At 40.0% G+C, this 10,000-nt stretch overlaps 1 protein-coding gene across 5 annotated transcripts in view; it reads left to right on the forward strand.

The window, feature by feature from the left end:
* The window catches only part of reln (reelin), a 172,595-nt gene that overhangs the window by 49,803 nt on the left and 112,792 nt on the right, over window positions 1-10,000 (forward strand). The gene's annotated exons all lie outside the window — the stretch shown is intronic.

Consider the following 10,000-nt stretch of genomic DNA (forward strand, 5'->3'; position numbering starts at 1 on the left):
CAGGACACGCTTTCAGAGCGACAGTCATTTAAAGAGCCGTTTTCAACACTCGTGACTTCACAGTTTTCCCTGTGTGTGTCAGGCTCACAGATCTGTGTCCGCGGATCAGCAGAAGATCTGTGTGTGTGTGTGTGTGTGTGTGTGTGTGTGTGTGTGTGTGTCCGCCGTTTGTCACTTTCAGAGTTTATGTCGGGCATTTTTGAGCATTCAAGGCTGAATGTTCAGTCATTCGTAACCCTGCCATGAAGCCATGATGGGAACAGCCACTTTGCTTCTGAGGCGGCGAGTGTTTAGGCATTTCTCTTATTACGATTAATTGACATGGAATGGAGTCCGGGCTGTTTGTGATGGACCATCTGTTCAGGGCAGGCTGTGTTCTGGAACATACAAAACACTTTCGTTCTGTGTGCGTATTGTTATTTTCTTTTCCTGGAAAGCGTCGATCATATACTGTCTTTGGCTATAAAAACAAATGCCATATGAATGGAGTGGGGCGAAAGAAAATTACTGAAGAAATGAGATTGATCGAATGAAAGACACAAAGAGAGTTTCCATTGTTTAATTCTGGAAGTTGAGCTTGACAGCCAGTGAACATTTATTTAACTGTGAAATTCACAAACAACTGAAAAGTTAATGACAATGTCAATGAATTTTAAGCAATAAAGGCTTTATGATACAGATATATATTCCTAAACAATGAGACAGACAGTATGTTTTCCCCTGTGAGAAAAGTAATGCACGTTGAATGTGCTCTTGTATTGTACTTATATTTTTTAAAAACTGAACTTATATTAATTAAATAAAATGAACTTAAAGAAGCACACTTTCATGGCGGTTTCTTAATACACTTAGGTATAATTTTCAAATTAAAAGATTTACTTTAAAGCACATTTGAAATCATTATGTTTGAACTCTTTCCCCGCGAGTGATGGAATTTTCCGGCTATCCGTGTTTTCACTGTTGTACAGTAGGGGGCGCTATTACTTATGATAGAGTTCAGAATCTCCTGATCAAAACACAGAAGAAGAAGACGCAGAGCGATAGAAGCATTGGTGACGCACATGTAAAATAACACGATCATCAAACATTAAACAGCATATAAATCAAAACTCAACGTTACTGAATGAAATGAAACCATGAAGAGGAACCGACTGAAGCTTTGAGAGAGTTGATGGACTCGATCGACTCCATATGTGTTTGATCATCGCTCTGAATCCCATCCGGACGAAGACTTTGACAAAAACATGTCCGAAAAAACTTGAGTTCAGGTTTACGTACAATAAAAAGCATTGAACTGTAGTTCAGACGCTCAGTGAAGTCAGACGGCCTCAGTGCTCTTGTTTGTAATGAGCTCTTAACTGTTGTCAAGGTCATTTCATTCTCAGCTTTATTTAAATGACTTCCATTGACCCGGTATAATGAGCAGGTAATTTGCCAACAGCTCCTGGAAGCCTCTTCTAAACGCTCATTAAATTTGCATGCGCCGAGGGAGCGCTTCCTCGCGACAACAAGCGCTTCCTCGTCCTCTATTCATTTGACAACACGCGTAATTTGATCAGCGGAGGCTGAGACTCTCACGTCTCTCAGACTAAATGAGATAAGAGGAGAGGAAAGGAGGCTAAACATTGTTTTCCCTCTTGCTGATTGATTGCTCGTCAGCCGTCGCAGCTGGAGCTCAACAGAGCAGATCAGTCAGACAATTACACCATTATTTTAAAGGCTAAATCCAAACGTGCAGAATGAGTGTGTGTAATACTGGCTGTGATTCCCGTTATTAATCATGATTAAGAGCAGTGCGATGATGTTCAGGGTTTTCAGCAGCAGATGTTCTGCGGATGTTCGAGCGATAGGGTGTGTGTGTCTGTGCGTCAGTTCCACACTCGTGTGTGTGATCGTATATGACGGGGTCAGAGGTCACAGCGGGTTTGGATGGTCTAGCTGTCAGACGTGTGCTGCGGGCCGGAAACATGTAATCACACAACAGCATTCAGCATAATAACCTGATTCTGATGTGTGTGTGTGTGTGTGCGTGTGTGTAAGAGCATTCAGCATAATAAGCTGTTTCTGATGTGTGTGTGTGTGTGTGTTTCTCCAAGAAAGTTACCCAGCTGACCTTAGGACGATAAACACCTACAGAACGTATCTAAACAGGGCTGGTGATAGTAATTGCTGTTGTCGCACAGAGATGGTAAAATACTTCATTTCCTCTCATTGAAGAAGAGGAGAGCAGTTTCTCCAGAGACATGAATGACTCGTGATAGATGTAATAATGTCTGCTTTGTTTACATCGGTTTGGCTATTCCAGAGACCAGGAGGAAAAGGGAGTAATGTACTAGAGGACACAGGGAAAGTGCTCAGGTTGTTAGGATTGCACGTCCTCCAAGCGTGTGACACGTGATTTACGAGTAATAGTAATAGTAGGATTTGGAAGCAAACAGGCCACAAAAACAAACAGATGAGAAGAAGGTGTAGAAGAGACTCAAGTGCCTCGCTGAAGTCGTCATGCACAACTACTGTAGTCATGCTGGTTTAACCCGTATGAGAGTCAGTGATGGGGTCTGTGTGTCTGCAGGTCAGTGTTCGGGTGTTCATTCATAATCATGAGTGTATTAGTGTTCATGTAGCTCAACAGCATATATAGTATGGTGACCATGGGTTCCTGTCCTGGCTCCTCCTCCTGGCTGTGTGCTGTGTCTGTCTCCTACAGGTGAGCTGGGCACAGGTTTTTGGAGTTGTGCTAATTAGTTCCTTGTCTGGGCCTTTAAAGACGCTTTCGATGAGACCAGTAGGAAGAGAACCCCGCCTCCGTTTTATCTCTCCCGCACCGTTTAGAATTTTGTTTTGTTTATTCATTGCACCGCACTATACTGACTGCTTACACTTTTATTTTTCAAAGCCAACTTCGTTACTGGCTGTATAAAATCTATTCTGTTAAGTGCTATTCATTTAATAAATCTAGTAAATTACGATTCTGCGTATGGCCTTTCCCTACTCTGTTGCTTGCTTTAAACCAGGCTCGTAACATTCCATATCCTGAGACTATATAAACTGATGAAATGTCTTCCGGTTGTGATTCGGTCTCTCTGTCTCTACTCCTATATACTCTTTCACCTGTATACTCCTTCACCTATATACTCCTATATACTCCTTCACCTGTATACTCCTTAGGGTTGGGTACCGAAACGCGGTGCCAATAGGGAACCGGTTCCGACATAAACGGTAGTAACCAGTAACTTTTTGGGCGGATCCCGGCGCTTTTGCTATTTTCCCGGCTGGATAAATGACTCTTGCGCCTGGCGCAAATCTAAAAGGGGTTGGTCTGAAGTAGCTTCATTATTCATAGCTGTGGTTTGGGCGTAACGGGAAACAAACCAATAAGAGCTTTATATCACATTCCCTTTAAGAGCATGATGAACGAGGTGGGCTTGTTCCATGGCACAATACTATTATAACGGCGCATTTACCAGGAGCGCTTCAGAATCGGTTCTCAGCCGAGGAGATCGATGTTCTCGCCAGGGCCGTAAAAGAAAGAGAAGTGACATTGGGGATGCGACAAACCCACCCAAATTAGCTTCTGTTAAACATGCATATAATAATTTGGTTAAATGTGTAAGCTTTATGCCTATTTTCCCCATCGTCATAGACACAACAATGATTTCCCTCGTGTTTTAATATTTATCCTTATAATAATGTATCATTTGCAAAAAGTTAAATGCATCTGTGTAGATGAGAGAATCATCTCCAGTGTATGTGCGTTGTTCACACTCTGTATTATGGCCAAGCATGCGCGCTTAAAACAGCATCTGAATGTACGCGCAACGCGCCACTGACTTTAGACTAGTTTTTTTCTGGTCAGTGGCGCAATTGTTTTATAGAACAGCAAAATAGCATGAGGGAAAGTTAGCGCCGGAACACGCCTCCTCTTTGCGCTGAACCGCCCCGGGGAGCGCAAGTGTATTTCTTAGTTAACCGACGTGTGTCTGTGGAGGGAAAAGTCCGCTTTGCGCGGGTGCAAAATATGAATGATACATGCGTCAGTGTACAAAGTCATTTGCGCCGGGTGCAAGATAGGGCCCTCTGTGTCATGAGGCGCACACAGGCAAGGTCTCTCGCTCTCTCCCTCTCCGCCGTGCGCGCACTATACGGTTTGGAGCACAGTCTGTTCTGTTTCGCATGCGCGCTCTTGCTCGCTCGCTCTAGATTCTGCGAGATTTTAACTAATTTGCGGGCATCAGGGAGCCGTTATCAATAATGCGGGAGACTCCCGAAACGTCTGCTCAGAGCGAGGGGATTAATGAAGATGCCGAAGACAAAATGCTCCAAGGTTTGGCTGCATTCCACGTGTAAAATTACGCATCAGAACGCCCTCTGGGTGTGCTGATTGTCTGAAGCCCATATAGAATCACACCAATCCATTGGCTGATGGCGCGGGCGCCGCCTCGACTCTCTTACGTCGTCATATTATATTAGCGTGCGCATCATCTGCTACTCAAATTTCTCTCCCGAAAAAGGAAGCTTGTCGGCAGCGCGATGATCTTGGCAGCGAACGCAGCGTCTCGTTCCCTATTCAGAGAACATAGGTAACACCAGTAACCAGAGACACTCTCTTTCATAGGTTCACTCAACGCTGCGTAGCTAAGATAGCCTGGTTAAAACCAGACCCTTCTCAGTCGTAACTGAGTTAGGGTCTGGGGAAGGTTAATTCACAGATCATTTCCAAAGGGGCGTCACCAACGGACATCGCTCAAATGCCTCTGGGCACAATTGGATAGACCTTAAAACCAGAGATCAAAAATCAGATCAATCGTCATCTTGTAAAGCCCGCCTCAACGTTTGTGATTGGTGCCTCGATTTGGCAAGATTGGAAATGAGCTTGAATGGGCTGATTGGGCTCTTCGCCAGACTAACTTGCAGAGCAAATCTAAATTTGCCGGAAGTTTGTCTGGGTTTTCCCAGGCTATAGCTAAGATGTAGTGGGAACGAAATACCAAGCTAAGCGCTGCCGTAACTAACGACCAGATAACTTACATGACTGGTTCAAGTAGACAAAACATGGGAACCTGGAGCCATGTCTAGATTAGATTACCCTGGTAGTAATCTCTATTAATCTCCAGTATTATTACATTGTTTGACACAATATTGTTTTATTTGATATTATGTAAATGTGACATTTTATTTTATATTGGTTTATTTATTATTACCATATGTTACTTGTATTTATATTGTTTAAAGATTTAAGTTAATATTGTGTCCAGTTTGGCCCTGTAAATAAAAGGGTATTATTTTTTGACAAAGTGTGTGCGGTTTCGTTTTCTTAAGTACCGTTTGAAGAACCGTTTAAGCACCGGAACCGTTTAAAAAATACAGAGTAGGTACTGGTATCGGATATAACCCAACCGATACCCAACCCTCATACTCCTTCATCTATATACTCCTATATACTCTTTCACCTGTATACTCCTTCACCTATATACTCCTATGTACTCCTTCACCTATATACTCCTATATACTCTTTCACCTGTATACTCCTTCACCTATATACTCCTATATACTCTTTCACCTGTATACTCCTTCACCTATATACTCATATGTACTCCTTCACCTATATACTCCTATATACTCTTTCACCTGTATACTCCTTCACCTATATACTCCTATGTACTCCTTCACCTATATACTCCTATATACTCTTTCACCTGTATACTCCTATATACTCTTTCACCTGTATACTCCTTCACCTATATACGCCTATATACTCTTTCACCTGTATACTCCTTCACCTATATACTCCTATGTACTCCTTCACCTATACACTCCTATATACTCTTTCACCTGTATACTCCTTCACCTATATACACCTATATACTATTTCACCTGTATACTCCTTCACCTATATACTCCTTCACCTATACACTCCTATGTACTCCTTCACCTATATACTCCTATACACTCTTTCACCTGTATACTCCTATATACTCCTTCACCTATATACTCCTTCATCTATGTACTCCTATATACTCTTTCACCTGTATACTCCATCTATATACTCTTTCACCTGTATACTCCTTCACCTATATACTCCTATATACTCCTTCACCTATATACTACTATATACTCTTTCACCTGTATACTCCTTCACCTATATACTCCCATGTACTCCTTTACCTATATACCCCTATATACTCTTTCACGTGTATACTCCTTCATCTATATACTCCTATATACTCTTTCACCTGTATACTCCTTCACCTATATACTCCTATGTAGTCCTTCACCTATATACTCCTATATACTTTCACCTGTATACTCCTTCATCGATATACTCCTATATACTCTTTCACCTGTATACTCCTTCACCTATATACTCCTTAACCTATATACTCCTATATACTCTTTCACCTGTATACTCCTTCACCTATATACTCCTATATACTACTTCACCTATATACTTCTAATACTCTTTCACCTGTATACTCCTTCACCTATATACTCCTATGTACTCCTTCACCTATATACTCCTATATACTCTTTCACCTGTATACTCCTTCACCTATACACTCCTATGTACTCCTTCACCTATATACTCCTATATACTCTTTCACCTGTATACTCCTTCACCTATACACTCCTATATATTCCTTCACCTATATACTCCTATATACTCTTTCACCTGTATACTCCTTCACCTATATACTCCTTCACCTATATACTCCTATATACTCTTTCACCTGTATACTCCTATGTACTCCTTCACCTATATACTCCTATATACTCTTTCACCTGTATACTCCTTCACCTATATACTCCTATGTACTCCTTCACCTATATACTCCTATATACTCTTTCACCTGTATACTCCTATATACTCATTCACCTGTATACTCCTTCACATATATACTACTATATACTCTTTACCTGTATACTCCTTCACCTATATACTCCTATATACTCCTTCACCTATATACTCCTATATACTCTTTCACTTGTATACTCTTTCACCTGTATACTCCTATGTACTCCTTCACCTATATACTCCTATATACTCCTTCACCTATATACTCCTATGTACTCCTTCACCTATACACTCCTATATACTCTTTCACCTGTATACTCCTTCACCTATATACACCTATATACTATTTCACCTGTATACTCCTTCACCTATATACTCCTATATACTCTTTCACCTGTATACTCCTTCACCTATACACTCCTATGTAGTCCTTAACCTATATACTCCTATACACTCTTTCACCTGTATACTCCTATATACTCCTTCACCTATATACTCCTTCATCTATGTACTCCTATATACTCTTTCACCTGTATACTCCATCTATATACTCTTTCACCTGTATACTCCTTCACCTATATACTCCTATATACTCCTTCACCTATATACTCCTATATACTCTTTCACCTGTATACTCCTTCACCTATATACTCCCATGTACTCCCTCACCTATATACCCCTAAATACTCTTTCACGTGTATACTCCTTCATCTATATACTCCTATATACTCTTTCACCTGTATACTCCTTCACCTATATACTCCTATGTAGTCCTTCACCTATAGACTCCTATATACTTTCACCTGTATACTCCTTCATCGATATACTCCTATATACTCTTTCACCTGTATACTCCTTCACCTATATACTCCTTAACCTATATACTCCTATATACTCTTTCACCTGTATACTTCTAATACTCGTTCACCTGTATACTCCTTCACCTATATACTCCTATGTACTCCTTCACCTATATACTCCTATATACTCTTTCACCTGTATACTCCTTCACCTATACACTCCTATGTACTCCTTCACCTATATACTCCTATATACTCTTTCACCTGTATACTCCTTCACCTATAAACTCCTATATATTCCTTCACCTATATACTCCTATATACTCTTTCACCTGTATACTCCTTCACCTATATAACCCTTCACCTATATATTCCTTCACCTATATACTCTTTCACCTGTATACTCCTTCAGCTATATACTCCTATATACTCCTTCACCTATATACTCCTATATACTCTTTCACCTGTATACTCCTTCACATATATACTCCTATATACTCTTTACCTGTATACTCCTTCACCTATATACTCCTATATACTCCTTCACCTATATACTCCTATATACTCTTTCACTTGTATACTCTTTCACCTGTATACTCCTATGTACTCCTTCACCTATATACTCCTATATACTCTTTCACCTGTATACCCCTATATACTCTTTCACCTGTATACTCCTATATACTCGTTCACCTGTATACTCCTTCATCTATATACTTTTATGTACTTCTTTTTCCTGTATACTCCTTCACCTGTATAATAATAATAATAATGCATTTTATTTAATGGCGCCTTTCATAACACCCAAGCTCACCTCACAAGCAATATACAGGTCACTGCATAAGACAAAACACACAACAAACAAGTCAAATACAGAGTAAGTGCAGTAAAGTATCAATAAAACATGTTATAAGAAAGCCTTTAGCATAACTAAAAGACCGGACACCCATGGTAGTAAGTCGAATCCGAAGTACTACAAGAGAAATTGGAGATGAAGATCTGAGAGCACAAGAAGGAGTGTAAACATGGAGAAGTTGAGTAAGGTATTGTGGTGCAAGATTATGAAGTGCCTTATAAGTAAGTAGCAAGATTTTGTACTCTATACTTTACTGGAAGCCAGTGCAATTGCAGTTTATCAATGATAAACCATCGAGGAGAGACACACACAGTGATTCACGTGTGCCGGTCTGACCACTGAGTTTCTCCACTCTGCTTTTGAAAATCACATTTGCAGCAAAAGACATATTAAACTCTCAGATCTGCCAGATGTCCTTGAGTCCCTTCAGTGATTTACTCAATGTGAGGTTGGTTGTCAGTCCTGTAAATGAATTAAGTGCCAAAGTCAGCTAGTGTTTGAATGATCGCCGATGGAAATTATATCCTTACCTGAAATGATAAACGCTCTAAACTTCAAACTCCATCGTCAGTGTTTGCAGCAGTGGAAACCGTCTACTTTTGTATGTTTCTATGACAGAAGTAAGGCTGTATATAAATGTGTGATGCCAGAACAAACATGAATGCGTGAACATAACTACAGACCATACCGGTGTGAGTATGAGCATGAAACATATTAAATGAACCGCATTACTGCCTGTTTTTTCTCTAATGTTTCCATATTAGCGAACAAGCCGTCTGGGACTCGTTTCATAAATATTGAAGTGCCTTGCTCCGACGTAACCTCCTGCTCTTCATTATGCTCTATGTTTTATTCATAAATCCCATTTCCAAATTTGTCTTTACCAAGCCCTGAAAGATGAATGTGGTTTTGTTGTTTTGTTTTTTTTCCCGTCAGCATCCTTCATCTCCCCCTTTTGCAGTGTATTATTTATTCATGAGATGTTGTTTGGTTATTCATGAGACCAGAAATGCCTCACAACCATAAATGCTTTCGGTGTCAGAGACTGAATCTGAAACAACAGTCCAGCTAAACTCCTCAAACATTTGCATTCTTTAACAGTTCAATATGATTAAAGCAATAGTTCATATTAGTATTTATATTGTATCTGTAAGCACTTCATATTCTCAGAGCTCATAGGGATGTAGATTTGTAAGTGTTTGCTGGGAGTTAGTTTGAACTCTTGTCCTCGCTTTCTTTTGTTCATGTCATGCATTTTAAATGTTCTTCATCAATATCACTAGGGCTGGATTGAAAATATTGATTTCTTGATTTCAATCGATTCTCGTTTTGATGAACCAATATTGATTCTTAAATCACAGGAATCAATCTTTTAGTCTGCGCTGTGCTAATAATCATAATATTTGTGCTTTGATACTTATGATATGAAACAAAGTCTCAAATTTTGTCCATTTTGAAATGTGTGTTTGTGTGTCTGTAATGTGTGTGACGGATGAACCGATCATCTCTTCCTCTTTACTACTAGTTACAGCAGCAAATACACATGATGAA

Source organism: Siphateles boraxobius, unplaced genomic scaffold (assembly GCF_051911475.1).
Source record: "Siphateles boraxobius isolate OS27281-9 unplaced genomic scaffold, OSU_SipBor_1 156, whole genome shotgun sequence".
NCBI classification, from domain to species: domain Eukaryota; kingdom Metazoa; phylum Chordata; class Actinopteri; order Cypriniformes; family Leuciscidae; genus Siphateles; species Siphateles boraxobius.